At 40.4% G+C, this 18,644-nt stretch overlaps 1 protein-coding gene across 1 annotated transcript in view; it reads left to right on the forward strand.

Moving 5' to 3' along the window:
* The first annotated feature begins 798 nt into the window (after positions 1–798).
* Positions 799–18,644, forward strand: part of BACH2 (BTB domain and CNC homolog 2) — a 273,204-nt gene continuing 255,358 nt past the window's right edge. The window contains exon 1 of the mRNA XM_061207047.1: positions 799–891. The gene's annotated coding sequence lies outside the window, so the exon portion shown is untranslated. The remainder of the gene's footprint in view (positions 892–18,644) is intronic.

Raw genomic sequence — 18,644 nt, forward strand, 5'->3', positions numbered from 1 at the left:
GGTTCTAGCTATTAAGCCCTGACAGTGGTACAATCAGGCTCCAGCAAATGCTGGTCTGTTCCTTTTTTTTTTTTTTGGCCATGCCATGAGGCATGCAAGGTCTTAGTTCCCTGACCAGGGATCGAACCCGCGCCCCCTACAGTGGAAGCACGGAGACCTAACCATTGGACTGCCAGGGAAGTCCCAACTGGTCTGTTCCTTTATTCCTGTGGGCAGCACGGAAGGCATTTAGGTTTGGCATACATGCTACTCACATGCTAGATCCTTTCCCTTCCTAAGGAGGCCAAAGCCTGCACGAGAAACCCTTATATAACTGACCTCTCTGGCTTACTGGTCACTATATCCTCAGTACTCAGCACCTAGTAAGGACTCAAAAAATAGTTATCGAATGAATGAGTGTTCTTGTCCCTGTGTATCTGCAGTCACTCTGAGCATATAATATCCAGCTTTTCCTTGGACACTGGTGTGCCCAGTGTCTATGGCCTCAAGACTCTTGATTGGACTCTCTAGACCTGCACTGTCCAGTACAGTAGCCACTAACCGTTACATGTGGCTATTTACATTGAACTTTAATTAAAATTACATAAAATTTTAAAATTCAGCCCTCAGTTGCACTAGCCACATTTCAAGTGCTCAGTAGCCACATGTGGCTAGTGGCTACCATATTGAATAACACAGGCATGGAGCCTTGCTATCATGGCAGAAAGTTCCACTGGACACGGGACTGCTCTGGGCCTTCCTGAACACCGGCTGATGGATATCCTCTTTGTCTTTGCAGTGCAGCTGTCTGCTTCAGGAAGTGACGTCTACAGGAACAAGGTGAATCTTTAAGAGCTGCCTTGCATTGTGACATGTCTGTTCCCTTGCTGCAGTCCCTACAGCATGAACAAGGTAAGAGGTACTCTGGGGACTCATCCTTTGTGTCTTTATGGTACCATGATTTACCCTGGGTATGTGATACCTTTCTGTGGTGTGAGGAGGTTGCATCTCCTGCCAGAAGCATTCCAGAGGTTGGCAAGCAGTGTTGACAGGCAGGGTCACAGGGACTGGTGGTGGTGTAGTCTTCCAGAGTTGTCAGCTGTGTTTATCAGAGGCCTCTGGGCAGCTGAAATATTGGTTGTTAGTGTAATTGCCTTGGCATGAATATTGGAAGATTGGGGCTCTAGAGCCAAACTACCTGGGTTTAAATATCAGCTCTTATAGATACTAGCTTTGAGGACCTTGGGAAAGTGGCTTAAGTGCTCTGTGCCTCAGTTTCCCCATCTGTAAAATGTTGATGCTAATGGTACCCACCTCACCGGGTTGTTATAAGGATGAAGTGAATTAATATGTGTACCAGTGTTTAATATAGTCCCTGTCTACATTATGAGCATTTGATCAATTTTTGCTGTTATTCTTTTTGGTGTTGGGGACACTCTTGTCCCTTAGACATTGTTGCCAGAGAGTCTTGGGTGCATCTTCAACATTTCCACTTCATTCCCTGATCGATTCAGCATGCAGCAGTTGATTACCGGATGGGCACTCTGGGGATAAACAATGAATGGGGCTTAGGTCTTACCTTCAGCAGGTGACAGACAATTTGGGGGCACTGTGGCTAGTGTGAGGCGTGTACCAGAAGCTGTGGAAGCACAGAAGGGACACCCAACTTTGGGGGACCTGGATAGGAGAGTATAGAGGAGGTGACATCTTGAGTTGGATTCTGTATGATACGTGATCATTTCTTGGACACAGAAGTAGGGCAGGGCATTCCAGGTAAAGGAAACAACCTATGTAGAGGCACAAAAGCATATGAGAAAGTCTGATGTGTGTAGAGAACAATAGAGTTTGGTATGGCTGGAGCAGGATTTCTCAATCTTGACACTATTGATGTTTGGACCAGGTGATCCTTTGTAGTGAGAGGCTGTGTTCTGTATTGGAAGTGTTTAGTAGAATCCCTCTCCCCCAGCCTCAGTTGTGACAACCAAAAATGTCCCCACACATTGGCCAGTATCCCTTGAGGGGACGAAAATGCCCTGGTTGAGAACACCTGCACTGGGAGAAAATGCCAGATGTGAGCCCAGAGAAGGAGGGACGGGTTGCATTCTGAGACCCACTGAAGGATTTAAAACAGGGGAGAGACATTTCCAGAGACTGCAAGAAGAGGTAACCGCGGGTTGTGATGGAGTTGGACAGCGCTTTTAGATGATTTGGTCTTAAAAACGGATTATGGAATTCCTAGGCTTTAGAAAGCCCATGTAGCTTGTTGAGATTGTTTTACTAACATCCCCTTTCCAGGGGTAATTTTTCTTATGGCCCTTTGTTTGGCCTTCTCACGGGCACAGCTGCTTTACCCCATCAGAAGAAACCAGAAAAAAGTAAGCAATTGTTTTTTGAGAGATTTTCATTTGGCTGAGCCAAGCCAAAGAAGAGGAAAACTTTGCTGACCTTTTCCCCCCTCTGGCTTCAATACTTACCCTCTTTTAAAAATCTATCTATATATATTTTTTTATTGAAGTATAGTTGCTGGACAATATTATATAAGTTACAGGTGTACAATATAGTAATTCACAACTTTTAAAGATTATACTCCATTTATAGTTATTATAAAATATTGGCTATATTCCCCATCTTGTACAATATATCCTTGTAGCTTATTTTATACCTAATAGTTTGTACCTCTTACTCCCCCTCCCCCTCCCCCTCCCCCTTCCTTCTCCCCACTGGTAACTACTAGTTTGTTCTCTATATTTGTGAGTCTGCTTCTTTTCTTTTTTTTTTTAAACATTATTCATTTTAATTAATTAATTAATTAATTTATTTTTGGCCGTGTTGGGTCTTTGTTTCTGTGCAAGGGCTTTCTCTAGTTGTGGCAAGTGGGGGTCACTCTTCATCACGGTGCGCGGGCCTCTCACTATCGCGGCCTCTCTTGTTGCGGAGCACAGGCTCCAGACGCGCAGGCTCAGTAGTTGTGGCTCACGGGCCTAGTTGCTCTGCGGCATGTGGGATCTTCCCAGACCAGGGCTTGAACCCGTGTCCCCTGCATTGGCAGGCAGATTCTCAACCACTGCGCCACCAGGGAAGCCCTCTTTTCTTGTTATATTTATTAGTTGTATTTTTTAGATTCCACATGTAAGTGAAATCATACAGTATTTGTCTTTCTCTGACTTATTTCACTTAGCATAATGCCCTCCAACAGTCTTTGAGGAGTGAGCTTTTGGAATCCTAGATGGGCAGGTATTGTTTCCCAAAGTCATAATTAGAGGGAGAGGAGGAGAGGAGATCCATCATGGCGGTCACTGCAAATCTTGGCTTCTATCACTGACAGTTTGGTGTAGTGAAAAGCTAAGACAGCTCTTGGGAAATCTCAGATTGGCAGGCTCAGTATGCTGTTTCAGCCCTGCCCTAAGTTTCTCCGGGGCAACGCAAGACCTGATGTCATGGTTTGGCTCTTGACACACAGCTGGGAAGCAGACTCCTTAGAAATTTCAAGTGTCTCAGTAGGTGTGTCTGTTGCTTGGGAGGTTATATTCTGCCCGAGTGACCCAGTGAATGCTTTATTTTATGTTATTTTAATTTAAAGTGGTGATTAAGCATGATGTGTAATCTTCATAGGTCAGCATTTTTCTTATGGTTTTCTTGGCATAAGACAAAAAAAAAAAAAAATAGGTCACCCTCTGGGGAGGAAACAGATCTCAGCACAAATAAAACTAGATAGTCATCTCATCAATTAGGATATGTAAGTTAGAACGTTGGAAATATTTTTGTGGGTGTGATTGATTTTCTAAGTAGAAGTGTTCCCAGAAAGCTGGAGACATTTGAATTGTACACTTTCCACTTCCTTGGACATACACGGTAATCACTCTCTTTCCTTCCCAAACCCCAACTGGTTATGGGACACTTTAATCAGGGAGGTGTCCAGATGGGGAGGGGGCTGGAGCATCCTAGGGTCCAGTGTTTTTCCTCTGATGCACCAGGGCAATTCTGACCACAGTTAGGCACTGACAGCTCTCTTTTGGGTCAATTGGAGACGATACCCTCTAGAAAACACGGGAATGGCCACAGGGCACCAGGAATTGGCAGTTTGTCTAACTGTTTTAACGGGATAACCTGTCAGTGAACTGCTGGCAGCCAGGTAGAGCCTTCATTCCTCACATTCTGGAACTTCAATCTGTGCCCTGATCTGGGAACACACCAGGAAGGGGTGCAGTTCCGGCCCTCAGACAGCCAGCACTCTGAGGGCATTCCCAGCCACAATGCTCATTATGAACCTGGGGCCCTTTCCGGAGGCTGGTGTACATGGGATATGTCAGGTTGATACCCAACCTGTAGGTTTATACAGAGTGGATACTCTCACGTCTATTCACCTTTTAAATATTGTAAACAGACTTTAATGGTTATACATTCTGGGCTTTATGCTCTAGCCTTACATGTTAAAGAAATTGTGGGTGCACAAATTTCCCCAGGGTGCTCCTTCTCCCCGGCCCTATGCAGACTTGAAGACCGTCTTTCCAACTTTCATACTCTCCTTGGATCTTTTTCCAAGAGCTGATTTTCCAATCTTTAATATTGATCGAAAACTTTAAAATTAGAATTTAACTTTGAATTTTGTCCAAATTCTTTACCCTTTCTACTTTCTTGGTTATTCTCTTGTTAATAGGTATAAATATTTATTATATATAATATATTATAAATTTTGTTAACAAGGAGGATTAGTGTTTTGTATGTATATGTGTTATCTATATGTTAACATGCTGTAAAGAGAGGATTTTAGTGTGTTACGTAGCAAATCATAGCCAAATGGGAGGCAGGTTAAACAGGATGGGATTTTGGGGAGGCCAATTGGGCAGAATGGTGTACATTCAGTACATGCCACTGTAGACACAAAAGCACACTTACAGGAACAACATTCTGCTCTTGAAAGCAACCTTGGAATTACAATCCTAAACTCTTTCCCTCATGGCCATCGTTCTCATGAAGGCACATTGCATGCTGTTCTCTGCCTTGAATTTGTGAGGACACTCCATCTGATTGAAAAATAATTGATTTTTCCGTTATTGCACAGAATGCTCTCCACCCTCCCCCCCCCCACAGTGAAAGTGAATCTTCTTGAGAACTGTTTCTTCCTTGTCATGTTCCAATAAAGCCAAATCTGATTGTTACTGCTTTGGACAAGCGCCATAGCATCAAATGAAGGAGGGTAGTGTCTTTTATCTCTCTTGATGGGTGGATGCCACTGTTTTGCTTACTATATGCCCAACAGAATTTTTTCGCTGAATATTTTCCAGTTTTCAACACCATATCTTACTGTGCCAGATTTGAGGCAGCTTCACCTTTACACTCAGATCAAAATCTCTACAGTCGACAGAAGAGTAACACTGAAATTTAGTTTCTGCCTTCATTTAGAGTTTTTCTTACTTTCCAACTCTTTAATATGAAGCAGGGAAGTCCAGAACTCACCACCGTTGGTTCTCCCACCTAACACCTGGCAGACACATAACTCAACACTAGGTCCTTCAACACATTTATCATGTACCCACTGCGTACCATGCACCATGCTTGCAATTCACCAGTGAACAAAACAAAGGTCTTTGCTGTCCAAAGCCTCTGTTCTGGCCAAGGCGAGGAGTCGTCTCATCCCAGAGTTTAATATTTAAACATACACCTAATGTTAAAACTTTCTCCATTTGAAACTTTTTCTATTTGAAGAGCAAGTTAACGGAGTTACTGGACGCAGGATAGGATTTGGTAGATAGTAAACATGTAAGATCTCTCTCCTCCCCTTTCTAGGACACTCTGGGTGGTTTCACCCGATGACCAGTCTATATTTAATGAGTCTCCACTGCTTTTCTTCTGAAGGCAAATGGCCAAGTTCCCCTCCTGCCAGACTTTGGAGAAATACTACACCCTTCGAAAACCAGTGACATGGAAGAAAATACAGATAAAACTTAAATGATCTTGGAATAAGGAGAGCCTTATTAATTTCTAGTGGCAGAAATGATAAAGGAAGAAAATGTATTTGTTTAAAACCTAAAGATTTCTTTCCATCAGAAGACATTCTGAACTAAAAGACAAGAGACTAGCCAGGCAATATTTATAACATATATGACAGAGAGTTAACTTAGCTGATGTATATAAAATTCTTGAAAATTAGTAAGATAAGAGTGATTCCTCTAGTAAAAATGAGCAAAGAACAGAAAGGTAAAACCAATAAAGGAAGAAATATGATCAGCAAATAACATATAAGAAAATATCCAATCTCAACAGTTATCAAAGAAAGACAAATTAAAATGATGAGATGGCATTTCCTACAATTGATGAAGATTCATAAAGGTTACTCATCAAAGGTACGAATAGGACTGGCAGGCTGTCTCATTGACAGTTAATGAAAGAACACGTTTCTCAAAGGGACTTAATGTGTGTCAAAGCCTCAAACATACACACACCTTTTGACTCAGAAATTCCTATTTCTAGAACTCAGTAAGAATTGTCATAGATGTGTATAAAAATTTAGCTAAGATATTCATCACATTGTTATAATAGTAATTTTTTAAAAATAATAACCATGGTACATCCATACAATAAAAATGACAGGGAGGGATGGAGTAATATTTGATAATATAGAAAGATGTTCTCAATAAATTGTGAAGAAGGCAAGTTACATAATAATATGTACAGTTTGATCATTATTTTGTTTTTTTAAAAAAGATACATGGCTACCCACAGGAACAAGATCGCAGATACACATCAAAGTATTAAGAGCGTTATCTTCTTTTTGCTTGTATGTTCTAAATTTTCTTTAGCAATATGTATTCTTTCATACTAAAAATAGTGTTTTGAAATAAGACATGAAATTATCTTTAAGATATGAACTTCACTGTATTTTTAAAATATACATGATAAAAAAGACTGTGAGATATTGCCCAGAATTCTGGCAGTGGTTTTCTCAGAGGACAGGTACATGGTATTCATGTTTCTTATTTAAGAAAATATTTTTCTGTGAGAAGAGACACCGGAGAGCTCTCTCCATTCCCCCACCCATCTGGAGCACACTGAGGAAAGGCTGGATGAGGAAAGAGTGAGAAGGTGACTAGGAAGAGAGCTGTCACCAGGAACCAACCCTACTTGACCTTGATCAGGGACTTCCAGCATCCATAACTATAGAAAATAAATGTCTGTTGTTTAACAAAATTTTCTCTATATTTTCAACTTTCTTATAGTAAGTATTTGTGTATATGATTGACAGTCAGAAAAAAGCAAGCATTTTAAAATAAATACTATTTTAGCTGTTTTGCATTTGAGGTACAACTGGGTGGAGATATTTAGTGAGTGGATAAAAAAGAGACAGAGCCATTGGTCAAACAGAGATTTGAATTTGGGAGTCATTCTCTTTGACATATTGCCAGGAAAGAGCATTTTAATGTACTGATGTTTTAGAAGCAGTAGTAAGTAGAGAAATGCTCTAGAAAAAGACACTGTCCTTTGATTCAGTGGCTCAAATTTTTTTAAATGGCTGTTATATCCTCTTATTCAAGATATTGCTGATGTGCCCAAGTTTAGACCAGTGGTTTTCAAACTGTGGTTTGGGGACCCCTGGGGGACCCGTTCATGGGCCACCTGCAAGGTCAAAACTATTTTCATAATAATACTGAGACTTTTTTGCCCTTTCCACTCTCTCTCCAGTATACAATACAGTTTAAGAGGCTACATGACATGCTATGACATCATCCCTCTGACGGCTGTTGGAATGTGTGGTTGTGTCTTCATGTTCCAAAAATGTCTCAGCTTTAATTTTTTTTTTTAAATTAATTAATTAATTTATTTTTGGCTGTGTTGGGTCTTCGTTTCTGTGCATGGGCTTTCTCTAGTTGCGGCGAGCGGGGGCCACTCTTCATCGCAGTGCGCGGGCCTCTCACTGTCGCGGCCTCTCTTGTTGCGGAGCACAGGCTCCAGATGTGCAGGCTCAGTAGTTGTGGCTCACGGGCCTAGTTGCTCTGCGGCATGTGGGATCCTCCCAGACCAGGGCTCGAACCCGTGTCCCCTGCATTGGCAGGCAGACTCTCAACCACTGCGCCACCAGGGAAGCCCTCAGCTTTAATTTTTAATGTGGTAAAACATTGATAGAAATAACTGACGTGAACAAAAGCTCTTTAGGGTCTGCAGTAATTTTTAAGCATATCCTCAGATAGGAGTCTAGACTGTGCCTGTGTCCTGTGTTCGGCAGTCAGAGAAGCTGGGCCCTGGGCCCTGAGCCCTGAGCAGGAGTGCCCTGGACATTGTAGCCCATCTGTGCTCACCTCCTACATCGTTAAGGAAACATCGCCCTTATTCCTTATTTTAAAAACTTTATTTTTATAGAATTTGTGTGGCTAAAGGAAACATTGTTGGCACAAGGCTGGTGTAGCACCTGGGTTACATGTAAGTCAAATTCTGCTGAATGTGGGGTGTATGGAAATGAGAAAATTAGACCTCCAGTCTCTTCCTTGTGCATCTCACTGGGCAAGTCGGTGAATTTTTAGGACACAAACGGGAATGCAGTTCCCTTCTAAGAGGTAAGGGAGGGCAAGATTAAGATAATCGTAACCTAGAGGATGGTCAGTTTGGCATGAAGTAGGGAGAAGACAAACTTAAAAGAATTAACTGAGTATGTTTATGCTCATTTGTCTTTAAAACGTGTGCATGTATAGAACTTGTGTGTGTAAACGTATGTAAAACATACACCTGCTATTTGAGAATTGCTTCCTGAGTTAACATAGAATTCGCCCTTTATACAGTCATTTCTACTGCAGGAGCAAAGTCAGTGCTTCCGTTTCATTCCTTCTGCTTTACCAGGAACGCATTTCAGTGGGTCCTCGAGTGTGGGACTTACCTCTGCATCTCAGAACAGCACACAGTGGGTCAGTGGTCGGTGCCTGCCTCTCTGAGAAGGCATCTTCATGGTCTGGGGTGTAAGTTGAGAATCTGAATCCTTCTGTACAGAGAATTTGGCTTTAGAGGAATGATTCTGGGGAGCCAGGAGACCGGGGGCCCCGCTGCAGTATTCACGTGGGCATGGCAGTGCCTTGACTTGAGGGGCAGGACTCTGTAGCCTCACTTAACCAGCTCCCCATCATGTCAGAAAAGATGAAGGAGAATCCAAACAGGTGGGAGGGAAATTAAGGCTTCTGAACAGAAAGGCTGGACTTTTGGTTTAAGACTGTCACGGCCCCAGAGCAGGAGAAGGAATATGTTTGACATGACTGTAATCTAATTTCAAGTCTGAGAGGCCGAGCTGTGAATCATGATAAGCTCTTTGAAATATGGCCACAGCTACTGACCATAAAACAGTTTTCACTTGGAAGAAAGAGGATGCTCGGTCCCACTTCGTTGTTTTTAGTGGCACTTCACACACATCGTGATTGTCAGTGTGGGAATCTTGGTCATCCTTATTTCTTGAGAGTTTAAAGAGACGTGCCTAGGATTTTCTTGAATAAAACAAGTTTCGCTTTTTTTTTTAAAATTTTTAACTGACAAACTGCCCTACCAGCCTTCATGTTGAGCTGTAATTAAATGCTAACTGAACTGGCACGGTCTCGTTCTGCAGCACCGTGTTGAACTAAGCCCACACCAGCCCGCAGCATCATTAGACAGGTCCTTTGGACACATGATGTGGGCGGTGACCTCTTTCTTTGATGCTGGTGGTGGCTGGGTCCCCTTGTAACCAAGAGGCCAGTGGATCCTGGCCTCGTGCATCAGGCAGAGGAATGCGCTGACATCCTTCTTAAGTCCTCAGCTGTGCCCCTTTCCTCTCAATTAGTCAGTCTTAATGGAGACAATTAAGTTACATCCTATTTAGTTAATCGGTGATTGGAAACATGACTAGTTGCTCAGTTAATCTGTGGCTTGTCCATCTTTAGAATATTAACAATCCACTCAATTTGCCTGATTTTGCGAACGTATCACCTCCACCGGTGCAGTTGCTGTGTATGAGGGGAAATTCATAATAGAGAGATTGCTTTCAATCCCAGTTTATTAATTTGAGTACCTAATGCTTTGAATTGCCTTTTTCCCCTCTCTTTGTGATATAGAGGCCTTATAACATGGAGCTGTTTGCTGGCATTTTTTCCTGCTTCTTGTTATCTTTTATCTCTGTAAAAATAAGCCCAGCATTATTGTTTTCTATAAGGTGTTTGCAGAGAATGTTGTGCTTTTGAATGTATGTACATCCTTGGCTTTATGTTTCAAAAACCTCCTACTGTTCAATAAAATTAATAAATGTACTAGAGGAGAGATGCCTATTTAGAGTGTGTAAAACTACATAATTTGCAGAAATCCCTCAGTTAATACTCAGAAGACATGTATTTCTCGTCTCTCATAAATGACAATGTTTAGGTTTAAATGAAAACATTTAGATTTGATTAATCATAGTTTATATGTTCTTCTGGTTTATTTGGTTTTCTTTTTTTTAATGGAATAATTTCGTAACGTTTTACCACCCTCAGACTTTAATAAAGTGGCATTATCTTGAGAGGCTAGTCTCAATTAGATATATATATGAGCAATCCATTAAGATAGCCAGCTCTAGCCACAGAGGTAAAGTGTCGTCACATGTCAGTGATCAAGGAGCTCCTGTTAATTAGAACAGTAGGAAAACTGCAACAAGTTATTGGGGATAAAAACAACAATTAAAACGATGGGTGAAATTAGCAATATCTGCATCTCTTGTTATTCCTTAAATCCAACCCATAAACAATTCGTTGTGACAGCTCTAGGCTGGGATTATGGCATTTCGCATGAAGTCTGATTATAGCTAAAAATAGACACGTATATTGAAGATCTGAAGAAGAATATTAAACAATTGAAATTTTGTGAAAGACTGATGCTGTTTCATTGTAGTAATTTCCCCAAAGGCACATTAGTAATGCTGCTAAATACAGACTTTAATAGACTTTAATAATGTGTACTTCAGAGGCCTGATACACAAAGGAATAATGTATAAAACATTCATTATGGAAAATTGCAACCTTTTTATTTAATAAGAAATCTGTTGAAACAAAACCATTGCACTGCCTATGGCATTGTGTTCCTGGGTGCTAGCAGGCTGAAGAATAATTGCCACCTTCTCTTACATTTTTTTCACCTATTCTAATCAAGTTACAATCATATTTACTTATTTGTTCCATGAATGAAAATGGGGATTAGAAAAAGAGGACTTGCATTGGATGGCCCCTTGTTCACATGTGGTCCAGCCTCTCACTACCTGTGTAATCTTGGGCAAGTACCTTAACGTCAAACTCCACTTCTTCATTTGCAAACTGGGGGTTGTTCTACTTAACTTACCAGGTCAAGGTAGGAGACGTGAAATGTTGGCGGGGTGGAGGCTCCACGGAATAGGCATTCAATAAATGCTTCCTATTATGATTACTTTCTACATCTGTTTCTCTTTGTATTGCTTATTTCTGTGGGTGACTGGTGGAGGGAGGGGGGAGCAGCTAGGGGGTGGAGAGTAGGAAAAAGCAATAAAAAAGAAGCCTCCGTAAGCAGCTCTGTCGCCAAGCCTTGCACTGGATTTCAATTTGATTTTAATGTGCTGCTGCTGAGAGCCATGTTGCTGAAAAAGAGAGAAGAGTAAGAAGCAGATGCTATTGGAAGAACAGTGGGGCATTTTATCTCTTTTAATGAGATAACATCATTAGAGTGACAAAGTGCAGCGAATCGATACTCGAAATGGACTGGTGCTACCTTCCCAAAGTGCACCGACGACGGTTACCCTTCACAGCCTTAGAATCTGCTGAATCACGAATTCTGTCTTATCTGTTATTAGAGCCACTGACTCTGATCTCACAGAATAGATCCACACCTTCGGGATCTGCCCAGGAGCAGGACAACAGACTAATGGGATAAATGAGAAAAATCCGGGGTGATTTATAAGCTGCCCTGTAATCAAGGGACCTCAGAGGAAGGCGGTTGGGCTTTTTTTCCCTTCGACTTCTTTACATGGCTGCGCACCCTAGCCTGTTCTTTTTGCTCTCATTCTGCTTCTTGGTGTAGTGTCAGAAACACTAATCATGTCAGGCTGTGACACTGACAGCCCTGACATTCACAACAAAGAGACAAGAAGGAGAGAGAGGCCGAGGGACCTCGGAGGGGGAAGGTGCGCAAAAGCAGCGGGGGAAGGATTTTTTCTTTCACATAAAATCCATCGCTGCAACATCACCAATGTTCTGGATAGATTACATCCAAGGAAAACTAAGGAAGGAGCAAGATGAATTCTAATGGTCAGGGAAGATTTTTTGCGACTATTTTTCCCCCTCTTCTTTTAGATTTCAGTATGTAGCCTATATGAGAGTGACTGAGGCTATGATTTCTTCTCACCAAGAAAAAAAAGGCATTGAAAAAATTTCCCTCTTATCAATTAGGAGTTTGGGATTAACGTATACACACTACCATATATAAACTAGGTAAACAACAAGGACCTAGTGTATAGCACAGGGAAGTATACTTAATATCTTGTAATAACCTATAATGGAAAAGAATCTGGAAAAAGAACATATATATGTATATGTATATGTGTGGTGTGTGTGTGTGTGTATAACTGAATCACTTTGCTGTACACTTGAAACTAATACAACATTGTAAATTAACTATACTTCAATAAAATTTTAAAAATAAAATTAAAAACAATTTCCATCTTCCAGTATCCCAGTTTTTCTCTTTGAAACAAAGCAAAGTTGAGCACGAATCTCAGCAGGAAGTGTGTGCTCTCTAAGATTTTTCATTTTATTGCCAGATTCCCATAGTTTAATCTGAACAATGACCGCCTCAGGAAAGGAGTCATTGGTGAGGGATGTTTTCTGACCGTGACAGAGCTGACGAGGGGACTCTTTATTCAGTGTCATCCTCTGGCCACCTTACCCTTAGCCTCCCCAGCACCTGCCCGCTGAGGAAATGATGGTGTGCCTGGTAGTTCGAAGCAGGCTGCCTGTGGCCAGATCTTCCAAACACCCTTGAGGTTTCTCTCTCCCTCGAGCACTTTCTCCATTTGGAATCCTTGTGGCGAGTGGTCTCTGGTCTCTACCTCGGATCAGTCAGGACCTGGAGACCTGCGGCTGCATCTCACATGTGTCTGGAATCCAGATGCTATGATCTAAATTGAGCTCTGCGCTCAGGCTGAATCATCCTAGCTTTTCTATAAACAGGAGAACCCAGATGCCAGCTCAGCATTTGAGGTATTTTGAATTACAACTCTGTGTCTGAACACAGATATCTGTCCTTTTACTATTTCATCATGCAGGGAAAAAAAGTAATCAAAAAATGGAAAATGGTGTATTGATTCCATGTTAGTTATCCTACCACAAAGGAAGTACATTTTTTGGGTCTATATTTGAGGGCAGAAGGTTTTACATGGTGACATCTCCAGATTAATTAAATATAATATTAATTGAGAACTTTGGAAAGAACTGAGACCTCATTTTGCAATATTCTTGTCTTTAGTACCCAAGTAAAATTTTACACACTTGGGCCACTTGGGAGAAATGCTTCTCTGAATTTGCAAAATAATTGTTTTAAGTGAATTATAGCATAATTTAAACTATGTATAGCAACCTTTACGTTGTGGCTTATTTAAAATTTCTTGAGGAAATTGTTTTTCTACTGGCAGAGGAGAGTACATTTGTACCCTGGGGAGGATTTGGGGGAATTACCCCCAAATAACTTCCTGTAAATTCAGATTTTCTTTGAAGTTCCTTTTTATCCTAAAAATTTACATGGATGTTACATTGTTCTCTGTGATATGTCTGTGGGTTTTTTTTTTTTAATGTAAAAGAACTTTAAAAATTACTTGCCAGTTAAATTACTTCATTAAATCTTATATGAGGTAATTTAGCTGTTAATAACAAATAAGCCCTCAATATTCAGTGGTTTGACACAATGAAAGTTTCCTTTCTTGCTAAATTTTGATCCAGTGTAAGTATTTCTGATAGGTGAAGTGCTTTTATTAAGCAGTTATTCAGGAATCCTGAACTCAGCCTCTTACCATATTCTGGCCTTACCATCTGTATTAGGTTTCTAGGCCCCTGTAACAAAGTGCCGCAGCCCAGATGCCTTATATAACAGAAAAGTATTGTCTCGCAGTTCTGGAGACTAGAAATCCAAGATCAAAGTGTCAGCAGTGTTGGTGTCTTCTGAGGCTGTGAGGGAGGGATCTGTTCCGGGGCTCTCTTCTTGGCTTGTCAATGGCCGCCTTCTCCCTGTGACTCTTCACAGCATCTTCCCTCTATTCCTGTCTGTGTCCAAATTTCCCCTTTTTATAAGGACACCAGTCATACTGGGTTCAGGCCCACCCTCTTTCAGTGTGACCTCATCTTAACTAATCACATCTGTAATTATCCTATTTCTAAATAAGGTCATTTTCTGAGAGGCTGGGGGTTAGGATTTCAACATGTGAATTTCCCAGGGGGGAGGAGACGGTTCAACCCATAATCCCATCTTTAAGGCTTGTGATGATTGTCTGCATCTAGCTGGTGGAAGGGGAAGAGAGCATAAAGAAGGACCACTCCTTAATCCCCAGAGCCCTGAAGGGAGTCCACATTTTCTCTTCATATTACAGTGGTAAGAACTAGTTACATGGTTCTGCCTGAGTGCAAGGGACCTAGGGAGTGTAGTCCCTGGATGAGTAGTGACTGTGCTAGGTGGCTCCTAGCAGGCGTGTGCACAAGAGCTCCCCATCTTTCTAGGAAAAAGTGTCACGTGTATGCTGTATCTTCCACTGCTCCTGAGAGCATGCTTATCCGAGGGCACTGAAAGAGATCGTATCAAAGTTTGAGAATCCCATTCTAGCATGCTCTTCAATTAACCCTCCAAGTGTTTATATGTAAATGAGTGCCTGAGGTTGCTTACTATTTTGTTTTCTTAAGAATCTAATATATTCTCAAGGGTATTTTATTTACACTATTAATGGGCACTTTTTCCTCTTATGAAACTAGTGAAATCCAAAATAATGAGGTTTTAACTCTTCGCCAGAAGTATAACTTGTGGTTAGAATGATTTCCTACAGTACAGTAACTTTTTTTTGTTACATGTTCTATTATTACTGAAAAATGATATGCATCCAAGAGGGGAAAAGGGTATTGTGAGTGCAGAGGACAATTATATAACCTGCTGTGCTTATCTCAAATGGCTAGACTTTAGTATTTAATTATAAAAGTCTTGTCTCTCCTATCAGGGTAGTCATTATTTCGAAAGTTGAACGTGGGTTTTATAAGTGACTAAGTAATTGCTTTGTATGTTCCTTTGCAATTACAGTAAGAAGTCATGAATTCTCTACATTTAGAACTGCTAAAAATTATTTAGATTTGCCTGTTGAATAGGTTTATCTAAAAAAGGACTTGGGAAGAAATTTCCACTGTGAATTTTTGGCTTCAAAGTAATTTGTAAGACATTTTCCATGAAAAAGGTAGTGGTAGTAATTTGGAAAGGATTAAGTAGGTACAGTCTGAGAACTTGGTAGGTAGTGTGAAAACACATGAATACTGAACCATAATATTTAAGATTTTAGTCGTGAAGTCCCATGTCAAGAAACGATTCTCTTTCTGTTTTATTGTTCTGTTATTTTAAAACACGGATGTTATCTAGTGATTTGAAACCCATCAGTGCTACTATAGATTTCCCTTTGGTCAAAAAACCTGGCAGTGGTATTTCAGGCAAGACAGTCATTTAAACAGTAACCTTTTAATTTTTAGTGGTTTTACTTTTAATATGTCAAAATAAACTAACACAAATATTTGAATCATTTTAAGAATGAACTAAGTCCTCATTCATTTAGATGTTATGAATTCAGATTTTGGAGTAGGGTCTAGGATGCAGTTTATCCTTTGTAGATATTTGATAAATAATTATTATTTTAACTGTTAAACCAGTATTACCTGTCCAGATATAGGAGATCCAGTATTTGAATTTGGATTTTACTGATTTCAAAACCCATGCACATTTTCATTCTGTCACATTGCCTCATAGGAGAGTATTTGTTGGGTTGAATTCAAAATATATTACATGGATTTGCTAGGCTAAGAGTAAATACAACATCCCATGATGAATGTTTTAGTTCTTGAAAGAACAAGCCCTTTGCAAATGAACAAATTAATGTAGTGGCTGGAAATTAGTTTCATCTCATCATTAAAGCAAGTCTGTTGAACTTTTACTTGCTAACACTTTAGTAGACTACCACTTCCTAAATAAAGGAACAGCTTCTGATGCAGAAAATATCTTAAACATCCATTATGTGACTAACTTAGAGTTCTTTAGAACTCATGTTAGTTTCCTTAAAACTGGTTTCTAATTCATACTCTCATGCTTGCCCCCCTTTATGAATGTGCTCAGGTTATGCAGGCTTTATTGATTGGTTGAGACCAACACAGAAAAGGCAACCTTGAACCATAGGTGGGCCTGGCCTGAGGGCAAGATAAAGAAAACCTGTCTATTTTCCAGTGAAAAGCTCAGCTAGAACCCTAAGATAAAAGAAAGGTATATTCCTCTAAAAACATTTCACCTTTTCACCTTTTCTAGCAACATGATAAGCCTGACTTCTGTGAAAAGGATGATTTAAGAGTTTTGAGGGGTGCTTACATCATTTTCAGTTTTATTTCATTTACTCCATTCGTGGTCTCTGCTATGTGACTGTGGCCAAGTCACATCCTCTGTTTGAAACTTGGGGTCTCCACGTAAAAGATGAAGCCATGGGAGTAGATTAGGAATTGTTAGCCTGGTGTCTTAGCTGAGGTTGGCTTCAGGGGCTGTCTGTAAAATGCTAGGAATTGAGTCCAATATGTGGTGTGCATATGCATTTTTCTGGAGAGAATGGTCCATAGGTTATTACATCAGATTCTCCAAGGCTTCAGCACACAAAGAAATCAATAGGCCAGATGATCTCAGAAGTCTGTAGGGACTCTAGCTTTCTAGTTTTCTGTAAATTGTATTAAGCACAGGCTATCGTGGGCAGGGTAGATGAGAAAATTAATGCATTCTATCTCCTTTCTGCAGTGTGACCTGGAAGGGAAATTTGGAGTGTTTTTATTGTAGACAACTGCTTCTCTCTTCTCTAGGATGAGTGTTCTGTGTGCAGTAAATGTTCAATAAATGTTTGTGGAGGATGACAAAATTCTGTTATTAGCAGAAGAGCAGAAATAGTCTGTCAGTTTGAAGTGAGTCACTTTTTGGTGATCAATGAACTTTTCAGGCCTGAGCATTTCTAGTAGTTATCTGCAATGGGTGTTTAAAGAATCATTTGAAATAGCACTTAACTTATTTAGAATCGCAGACACTTGGAGAGTTAGTGCCTAAAGGATGTTCAGAGTTAAGAGATCGATCCCCAGCAGTGAGGAAGCAGAGGCCCAGAGTTGCAGTGATGTACAGCAGTGCTCCAGCTTCATTTCTCTGGCTGGGGTACCTACAGTATGGTAAGCGTAAGCGTGTTGTCCTGACAGAGAGCCTTCTCGTATGTGTCGTGGCTCAGCAGATTAGCCAGCCTGAAGCAAGAGCCCTATTGCTCAGCAGATAAACAGAGAATCAGGAGAGCACTCTGGCACCTCCCTCTTCGGGTAGGGAGGAAAAAGAATTAAGCGGCATCCCCTGGCCAGCTGTGCAGTTGGAATCTAATGGAAGTCCGCTCTTGAATGTGACTCATGCAGTTCACTGTATTAAAACAACACACTGTTCTCCAGAATATCCCAGTTCGATTAAAACAAACAAAAACACCATTTCTTGGCTGCTTGGATATGCCTTTCAAAAAAATCAGGGATGTTTACTTACGTTATTACTTCTTTCCAAAAATTGTATTTCTTTTTTATCCTGTTGGTGGATTTTAAAAATTGGCTATTGACTCCTTAATATAGATGTCTACATGTGTGTTTTACAACCATTTACTCTCTCAACTTTTGTTTAAAATGTAGCATCTTGGCTGTTTTCCTTGGGAACTTTGTAAAAAGAGAATAATCATAGTAGGCCACAGTAATATTATTTGTCTTCAAAGTCGCTATGAACAATCACTATTAGGATTTATTCTCCAGGTCAAGCCCACAGTTCAAAGTCAAGAGCAGGCCAAATGTTCAGAGCTGGACTTTGGAAACTGATTTCATTTTATTTATTTTTTAACGCTAAAGACATACTCAGAGGGCCTCCTTTTGTTGCATTATTTTTTCATTTTTAGGACCACCGGTCCTTATTATAGCTATTTAACAAGAAATTTTCATGATTATAATCACTTTTCAGAGTTGTTTGAGCTGGATTGGTAGTATGAAGTAACCATACACATTTTTCAGTAGGAACAGAAAAAGTAGTATAAAATATTATTACCTGTATTCTTTGACTTAGTTTCCTAGGATAGGTTTTTATAAATTATCGGTGTCTCTTTTAGTCATGAATGAGTAGACAGTATGGCCCATGGTTTTGTACCATGTATATTTATGTATTTTTGATAGATATAAATAAGTTAGTGCCCAGGTACCAAATAATGAACACCCTCAAAATTTGAATTTCAAGGAACAGTGGCAGAAAATATCATCACTTGAAACTGAAACTTTCAGACATCAACAGAAAAATGGCTGAGATTAGCTATGTGTGAAATTCCCAGAAGGTAATCCACACTCAGACAGACCCATGGTTTGTCTACCCATTTTTTGATATCCCATCAACAA

This window comes from Eubalaena glacialis, chromosome 12, assembly GCF_028564815.1.
Source record: "Eubalaena glacialis isolate mEubGla1 chromosome 12, mEubGla1.1.hap2.+ XY, whole genome shotgun sequence".
Lineage (NCBI taxonomy): Eukaryota > Metazoa > Chordata > Mammalia > Artiodactyla > Balaenidae > Eubalaena > Eubalaena glacialis.